General features: G+C 39.1%; 1 non-coding gene across 1 annotated transcript; it reads right to left on the bottom strand.

Annotated features, from left to right (window-relative positions):
- Positions 1-6,883: 6,883 nt before the first annotated feature.
- Positions 6,884-7,028, bottom strand: LOC123951277. The gene has a single exon (XR_006820421.1). It is a non-coding gene; the product is annotated as a U8 small nucleolar RNA (small nucleolar RNA).
- Positions 7,029-9,201: the final 2,173 nt, after the last annotated feature.

The following is a 9,201-nucleotide window of genomic DNA, read 5'->3' as shown; positions in this document are numbered from 1 at the left end:
TTTTTATTTTTTATTAATTTTATTAACTTATTTATTCATTTATTAAATTAATTTTATTAATTTCCAAAAATTCTTGATAGTCCTCCATCCAAGAGATGGAGCACAATTCTCTTTCCCATGAGTGTGGGTTGAACTTAGGGATTCATGAATGAATAGAATATGGCTGAAGTCAAGGGATGTCACTTCTGAGATTCAGTTACAAATGAAGTTGTGATCCTCTCTTAGGTGTGCTCACTGGCTCTCTCTCTCTCTCCCTCTCTCTCCTACGTCTCTTACTCTAGGGGAAGCTGTGTCACCAGCACTCCCTGGAGAGGTCCGCTGGGAAGAGAGAGACTCCTCCTGTGACGGCCACATGAATGATATTGAAGGCAAGCCCTCTAGTCCCAGTCAACCTTCAGAGACTGTAATCTGTGTCAACAGCGTTACTGAAATCTTGTGAAAGAACCTGAGCCAGAACCACCGAGCTAAGCTGTTTCTGGATTTCCGACCCTCAGAAACTATGAGCTCATAACTGCCTATTGTTTTAACAGGCTAAGTTTGAGGTAATTTGTTATGCAGCAGTAGATAACTAATATACCCAGTGATCAGAGCTGTTGAGGGTACAGGGAAGCCATCTTAGGTAATGTGTAACTACTTCACATGCCTGGGGCTGTATTGGTCTGGCGGGGAAAGGAATTCCCTATAATTAGAAGCCTCACTAACTGGAAAGGAGGTAAGGATAGAAGGAAGCTCATAAGATACAGGAATGGTCCTGCAACTCAGCTCTACCAAAACCAGACCGAAGGGGCAGGGTCCTGGCCATAAGGACAGAGTTGTGGGGTGGACAAAATGTCAGACATGGAGGCAGTGTTGGCAAAGGTGTTGATGAGGATTGTCTTATCTGTGACAGATCCTGCTGTGATGAGGGTGTGGAGAAGCCTGAGTACCAGTGTTAGGTTTGGTTTGCTGGTGACTATGGCTATGGTGGTGATGAGGAAACTGGACCAACTCCAATGGGCTCCACCAAAGCTTCGCCTGGGGGTGCTGGCAACAGTGGTGCAAAGAATTTTGCAGAACATGAAAAGGAGTTGGCTCATCGATGCCTAGACCTTTAAGCAGGATGGACTAAAGTCTGGTGTGAGTGGTCTTGATTTCTCCTTCCCACAGAGGATGGTAAGTTCACATTTGAACATGTGGATTGGAATTTCAAAATTAAAACCTAAGGTGTACCTATTCTTTTAAAATTGGGTGTTACTTAAACATTAAGAAACTAGATGTCTGTATCTTTTTCTTTCTTTTCTTTTTTTCTTAAGATTTTATTTTTAAGTAATCTCTACGCCCAACATGGGGCTCTGAGACAAGAGTCACAGGTTCCACCAACCAAGCCAGCCACGCAGAAAGAGACCTTTCTTTATCATCTCTCTGATAATTTATTTTGAGACTTCATGAAAGAAAAATAAAACAGATTAGAAACGTTTAAAAATCTTAAAGAACAAAATTTTAATAACTGCTGCCACAAGGTCTACCTCCCAAATTCCTATTTCATGAAAACTAATTCTGACGTGGTCTTGTAATATTTGTCTGAAAAAAAAATTCAACATGGAATCAGTTTTCCGTTCCTGATGGGTTCGTTGTTCAAGTGACATCAAGGTGACATTGTAACAATATTTTTTTCTGGGGAAAAGAATTGATTCATTGTTTTAAAACCTGTTCCAAGAATAGATTTTCACTAATAATCGAGTTTCATTAACAACAAAAACATAGTGACATGACATTATGTGAGAATAGACGTTTACCGTCTATTTATCTGTTTCTTCAACAGATGTTTGCTGGAGGTCCACCATGTGTCAGTCAGTGTATAAAAGACCTAGAAGGTGAGTTGTAAATAGCTTGAAACTGAATGTTTGTCAGGAGGAAGGCAAGCATAGTGATGATGAAGATGCTCCCTGTTGCTATTGAATGCTAATATTACTCAGTACTTTATGCCCAGAGCCAGGCTAAGTACTGCACAGTCATTAGCTCACAAGATTGTAACAATAACACTATGAAGTTGTTACAACTCCGATTCTCATTTTGCAGATTAGAAAAAGAGGCTTATTAAATTAAATTAATTTTCCCAAAACATACGTATAGACTGGAGCCTATATTGACAAGCAAGATCTGATTCCAAAGCCTGTGTTTTCATTTTTATATCAGAAGGAGAGAGAGGAAGGGAGCTGTGTGCACAGAGAGAATAGTATTAGATGCTAGATAAATTTCATAATTAAAATTAGCACATGGAAGCCATAAAGAGAAGAAGCACCCTCTGTGATATGGAGAAGCAGCTGAGAAGTTCTCTCAGAATGCAGATGAGAAGGACAAAATGTGAAGCACTGGAGACTGTGAAGGGTATCAGGGTAATTGGAATTTCTGTGGAAGAGATCAGAAGCCATGGAAAAAAGGAATAATATATGAAAGAATAAAAATTCCTTTATTTAAGAAAAACTCGATTCTGCACTTTGAAAAAATTCATTCAGTACAGACTAAAATTACCCAAAAGATAGGAGCAATAAATGTGTTCTGTGTATTTTTATCTTAAGTGAAAAACAAGAAAATGCACAGATCCTAAGTGTTTGGTTCTATAAGTTTCAACGCACAAATAGAATAGAAAATAATTCCCAAATCCTAGTAAATGCCTTCATGCTCCCTTAATCATTCTTACTCCCAGAGGCAACCACCATTCTAATTTCTCTCACTATAGATTAGTGTTGCCTATACTTGAACTTCATATAGATAGAACTATATGGTGTGCAACTGTTGGGCTTCTTTTCTCCCCATATGTCTTCACAATCCATCAGTAGTTTATTTCTTTCTATTGCTGAGACATACTCCATTGTATGAATAAACAACAATCTGTTTGTCCTTTCTCTTGCTAATGAACATTTGAATTGCTTCCGGTTTTTGACTATAATAAATAAAGTTGTTCTGAATGTTCTCATATGAGGCTTCTTGTAGACATATGTTCTCACTTCCCTTGGGTAAGTACCTAAGGGAGGATGCACTGAGACAGGACGAGCTTGTGTTCAACTTCACAGGAAACCATCCAGAGCTCTAAAAAGCGGTTGTGATTTTTATACTCTTACCAGTAGTGTCTCAGAGTCCTAGGTGCTCCATATTCCGGCCAACTTTTGGGGCTCTTGGTATTTTTCATTTTAGTTTGGGTATGAAGTGACATCTTGTTGGTGGTTTTAATTTTCACTTTCCCGAAGACCAGTGACACTGAGCATCTTTTCCTGAACTAACTGGTCATTGTCTTCCGTGGTGTCTGTTCAAATCGCTGGCCCATTTTTAATATCATAGCCTCTCACAGTAAGCCAGGTGAGAGGTTATGAAGACCTGAACTAAGGTTTTCATAATGATGATAACAGAATGACATGAGAGTGAGGGAGGGCAAAGTGAAAACTGATCATTGAGGGTCTGTTGTGATGGATAATGGTGGTAATGGTGAGTTCATTCAGACACCGGGGCTTGTGGTCCTAACCATTTCAACACTCCTACCATGATTCAGAAGAAATCTTAGAGGAAGTCTTCTTTACACCTGGTCTTCATCCAACACCCACTCCAGCCTCTACTGTCTACATCATCACATCCCTGATAATCTGAGGTAACCTACGTGTCTCATGGGCTCAGAAGTTCTAGGAGGTCTCCATGGGAGATTTTTTTAAAAAGAGTTAAATTTTCAAAGTCAACAAAAGCTTCTCTAGTGTTTTGTGTCATGTTTATGCCCCCCTAACACCTGTGTTTAATTTGGTTTGGATTTCTGTAAAAAAAAAAAAGAATTTCAAAAATAAATAAATAAATAAATAAATTTATTAAAAAAAAAAAAAAGAATTTCAGGGGTACCTGGATGGCTCAGTGGGTTAAAGCGTCTGCTTTCGGCTCAGGTCATGATCCCAGGGTCCTTGGATCAAGCCCCACATCCGGCTCTCTGCTCAGCAGGGAACCTGCTTTCCTCCTCTCTCTCACTGCCTGCCTCTCTGTCTACTTGTGAGCTCTCTCTGTCAAATAAATAAATAAAATCTTAAAAAAAATTTTTTTAATAAAAAAAAAAAAGAAAAAAGAATTTCATCATGTAATCTCCAATAATCCTGCCCCAGAACAAGGCCTTCCTTGGGACTGTTGAAATCATGACTCTTGTATATTCTAAAGAAACATGGGTGTCTCTTTCTTGGAGTTATCCGTCATCTATGTTTAATGATGTTTTTGCCTAGTTATTATGGAGACCAACCTGTGGATAGAGTGAGTCCACTTCTCATTACCCAGAACCTTTGCATCATGGAAGTGTTTATGCCTCGTTTAGAACGAGCTTAGTCATAGTGAGCTTGCACTTCATGAAGCCATGACGAAAATCTCTCTTTAAAAGCCTTTTCTGAGTCATTTCCAGAAAGATCCTGATGCCTTGTTGGTTTCCACTTCCCATTTTTCCCCTTCATTTGAGTGTGTGTTTGAACACATGCCTCATTATAAATGCTTTTGGATGGAAGTTGCCAGAGCAGGAAGCATAAAATGAGCTCAGTCAGCTTTATTATATAGAGGTTTGCTTTCACTTAGTCATTAATGTGCAAATGATGGAATTCCCATTGGTTAGATCCAAGAAATACATTTGCATAAAATGAAGCAAATATGAATTGCATTTTGGATGGTGTGAAAGAGAACAGCCCGGAGTCACTTAGATTGCAGCGTGTACACCATGAACTCATAGGTTGTGATCTCAGTGTGCTGTTTATTTCTGTGGTGTCTTGCTCCATTTTGCCTTGAGAAGTATGGGGAGACATGTAATACCAAACTGTAGTATAACACTTATTGTAGCAGTTGATTGAAAAAAAAAAAAACCCAATATCATGATATTTTAACAATAGAGACAAGAAACCAACTCTAACTAACTTCTGAATTCTCAGAAGCAGAAAATGTTGTACAGGGATAGAAGCAGAGCTCATAGAAGTAATACCTGAAAATTTTTCTTAGCTAAAAACAGATACAAGCCTGCAAGTTGAAAGGCCTAGCAACACCAAGAAAAATAAGTAGAAGGAGATTTATAGACCTTGAGGATGTGTTTTAAGGCTGAGGGGATCTTATTCTTAGCACCTAGGTTGAGCATTTTAAAGGTAAACATACAAGTCAGATTGACTTCAAACTTATCTTCTGTAGGACAAAGTGCTAAAAACCAACATATCAGTATCTCTACAGTTCTGAGGGAAAATTACTGTAACCCGATTCTTTAGCTTACCAAGCTATTGTTTATGTGTGAGAGTAACATACGATTCTCAGATATAGAGGAACTTTAAAAGTATACCGTTTTAGTTTGCTACTGTTGCCATAAAAAAAACCACCACAAACTTCATGGCTTACACAGTACAGATTTATTCACTTACTGTTCTAGCAGTGAGACATCCTAGAATCAAGGGCTGCATTTCTTCCAGAAGTTCTAGGGGAGATTCTTTGCTTTGCCTTTTTCAGTGCCTAGAACTCATCCACATTCTTGGTCTTGTGGTTCCTTCTTCTGTCTTCAAAGCTAGCATTGTTGCATCTCTGACCATTCACCCATTCACCCAACTCCCTCTGATGTTCCTGTTCTGCCTCTCTCTCCCATTTAAAAGGACTCTTGGGATTACATTGGGCTAACCCAAATGACCCATAATATCCTCACCTCAAGATCCTTAATTTAATGACATCAACAAAGTCCCTTTGTCATGTAAGTTAATCTGTTCACAGGTCCTGAGAATTAGGATATGAACATCTTCTGGGGGTAAGAGGCATTATTCTGACTACCACGTATACCAAACAAACCCCTTCTTGAAAAAAGGTACAGATCATATAAATCTAAAATTCTGTGTCTAGGGGTGCCTTGGTGGCTTAGTTGGATAAGTGTCTGCCTTCAGCTCAGGTCATGATCTCGTGATCCTGGGATGGAGCCCCACATCGGGCTCCCTGCTCAACAGGAGTCTGCTTGTCCCTCTCCCTCTGCTCCTTCCCCTGCTCATGTTCTCTTGCTCACTCACTCTCTCAAATAAAGAAACAATAGCTTAAAAAAATAAAATTCAGTTGGAAGAAAACATAGGAGAATAGTCAAAAAATTTTGAAAACAGAAAAGTAATGATTAGAACATACCCTAATAATCTCTAAAATTGTAGAGCTACAGTATAACTGACACCAGAACAGACAGATTGAAAGTCCACAAATAGGTCCAAACATCCACATGAATTTAAAGCAATGAGAGAATGAGAAAGAAATCTGATACAAGTTGTTAGGAAAACTAACAAATCATTTGAGGGGGGATGAAAGGTTAAAACCTAAACTTGTATCTTATGTCCACAGAGAGTAAAGATTTAAATATACATATTTTTAAAAATGAAACCATGAAACTATTGGAAGAAAATTTCATTTTACTTATCTATTTTTGACGATTTTATTTTTAAGTAATCTCTACATCCAATGTGACACTCAAACTTCAACCTGGAGATTAAGAGTCACACACTCCATGGACTGAGCCAGTCAGGTGCCCCTACTGGGAGAAAATTTTAGTGACTAATTCTGTAATTTTAAAATAAACATGAATTTCTAACTATAACTCCCAAGCCAGAAACCCTTAAAGGAAAACAATGGATGTATATGAAAACATAAACAGCTAACTAATAATAAAAATGATTTCTACATGACCAAAATAGTTGAAAGACCTATGATAAGTTATTTATAACAAAACTGGTAAAAGTTAATATTCTTCTTATATAAAAAGCTTTTACAAATCAATAATTAAGAGACAAGAGAAAAGTGGGCAAAAGTGGGCTAAATAGACACTTAGGAAAAAGAATTGAACAGAACAAGCATGAAAAGAGTACCTGTCAGAGGAACTGGTGATATTTTTTTTTTCAGAAAGTACCAAATAGGAGAAATCAATGGGCCATAAGTCCTGATTATGTAGAGATGCTAATCACAAATCATGCAAACTTCAATTATCATGTTCCAGTCTGCCTCTAAAAGCAGAAACAGGTAAAGATTATCCTACCTGAAAATCCCGATGATTTTTTTGTTTTTTAGACAGTATTCTGTTTTAGTGTGTGATTTTAATTGGTTCAAACTTTCCGCAAGGTAACAACATTTAATAGAATCTCAGATGTGTATATTCTTTGTAGCAGCAAGTATAATTCTTCACCAGGTGGCTGGAATAATGCCTTGACCAGCAGGGGGGAGTTATGCAGCTCCTATTTGCTCTCCCCACTATTGATGATGGGCAGGGGGACACCTTGTTTTCATTTAACACATTCCTTCCCTTACTCCCTCCTGCTCCCTACTTCTCCTCTCCATCATACGTGCTGACCCAGGAGATCCCTTTAATTCACACTCAACTATTGCGAATTCAAGGATGGGGAGGACAGTCGTGGTTCTGTGAGAACAGTCTGAGTGTGGGCAGGCATAATGCACTCGCCCCAGGCTGGGGCTGGCAGAGCGTGAGGCAGCTAAGACCTTCCATTCATGGGCAGTCTCCTCTCTTGTTAGGTCTCCAAACAGAGCAAAGTCCCTTTTTTTTCTGAGTTTGGAAAGAATTTCACTCTTTTCTCTCTCTTTCAGGAATATTTAGGAAGTTTCTCTCCTTGGCCATCAGTGGGAAAAAAGAAGGGTGGTGGTCGGGGTGTGTGTGTGTGTGTGTGTGTGTGTGTGTGTGTGTGTGCGCGCGCGCGCACGCTTATCTTAGTTAAACCTGAAATTCAAAAAGCAAATACTCTTAGATAAATTCTAAATCATAGCATTTGGCATCATAACAGCCTATGTGTGTGCATGTGTGGGTTTTTTTTCCCCCCTTATAATTAGAAGTTTACACCTTTGAGGATTCAGGTCGGCTGCTCCCGTGGGAAATAGAGTCTGGCATCTTAAAGGAATTAGCTGCTGCTTAGCCAGCATACATCAAGAGCAGAAAATACATTTAAAATAAATTAATCCTTTACATAATTAAAATACTAATGCTGACTCTAGGGCATGTGCCTTCACTTATATACACAAACACTTTCTCATCCAAAAATCAGACATTTTTTATTAACAACAGTTCAACTTCAAAAGAGCATGACAAATTCATATCTACAGATTCAAAGTTTAAAACCTCAGGAGACTCCAATCCACTGTCTTCTATTGCCCAATCTTGTCCCCACACCAGCCCCTATAATTGACTAGCCCAATGGGCAGGTGTAAATTCTAAGACAGATGCAGGAAAGGCATCAATGTGAATCAACTTTATTCTTAACAAAGCCGAGTAAGAGTATCAGAGATTCCGGAATATTCTCTTCCATGTGCTACAGTTTCCTGTCCACATTAGGCTCTCATGTCGTTAATTGAAGGGGTGTCTGTGCAGAGAGACGATGTGCCAGATGGCCTCACCCTAGACGGTCCCTGCTGTTGGCCTGGTTCCACCCGTCTCCTCCTGGCTCTCAGATTTCATGTCTTCACTGTTCCTGAGAATCCAGCTCCCTCTTTAAAGTGGAAAGTGATACAATAAGATGTATTCATGATTATGTTCAAATGCATTGATGGCCATTTCTGACCCCCACAAAGCAGCAGGAAAGCCTACGGGTATTTTTATATAATGACTCACAAAATAGAAAGAAAGCCTTCACTAACTTTGCACACTTGCCTATAATTGCGCTAGCCCTGCATTCTCATTAGAATATAATCATCCTGTTTTTCATTTGCTTAAGCTGCCATCTCTGCTTTTCCATTGTGAAGGGTGGGGAAGACTTGATTACTTGCTTCAGTGTACGAAGTATAATTTTCCCAAAAAGGCTACTTATACAGACGCATTTTCCATCAGGGCTCCAGAGCCCAGAACAAAATTTTGATTAATAGTCCGTCAAGGGTTTCAACATATGGTTCAGTGTTCAAAGGATTTTAGATAAATCCACTAAAGAAGATACAACTCTGGTTATGAATAAAATAGTATCTGGCTTTCTGGCAGAACTGTAGCCAGTTTAATATACAGACACCGGATACCCTCACATAGGTGGAAAGTGTCTTGCAGGCAGGGACCTAGGGTTCCTCAAAGGGTATCTCTAGCATGTGACAGTGCCCTGGACACACTGAGGACAATAAGCATTAAATGAAATGTTGCTCAGCCTGATGAAATATGTAGAAACCGTGTGCAGAAAATCAACAACTTCGGACAGATTCTCTGAAGACCATGTTCCTGCTGGTGCTGCC

Source organism: Meles meles, chromosome 9 (genome assembly GCF_922984935.1).
Source record: "Meles meles chromosome 9, mMelMel3.1 paternal haplotype, whole genome shotgun sequence".
NCBI classification, from domain to species: domain Eukaryota; kingdom Metazoa; phylum Chordata; class Mammalia; order Carnivora; family Mustelidae; genus Meles; species Meles meles.
Note: the sequence above shows the minus strand (reverse complement) of the source record. Positions and strands in the feature narration are given on the sequence as shown.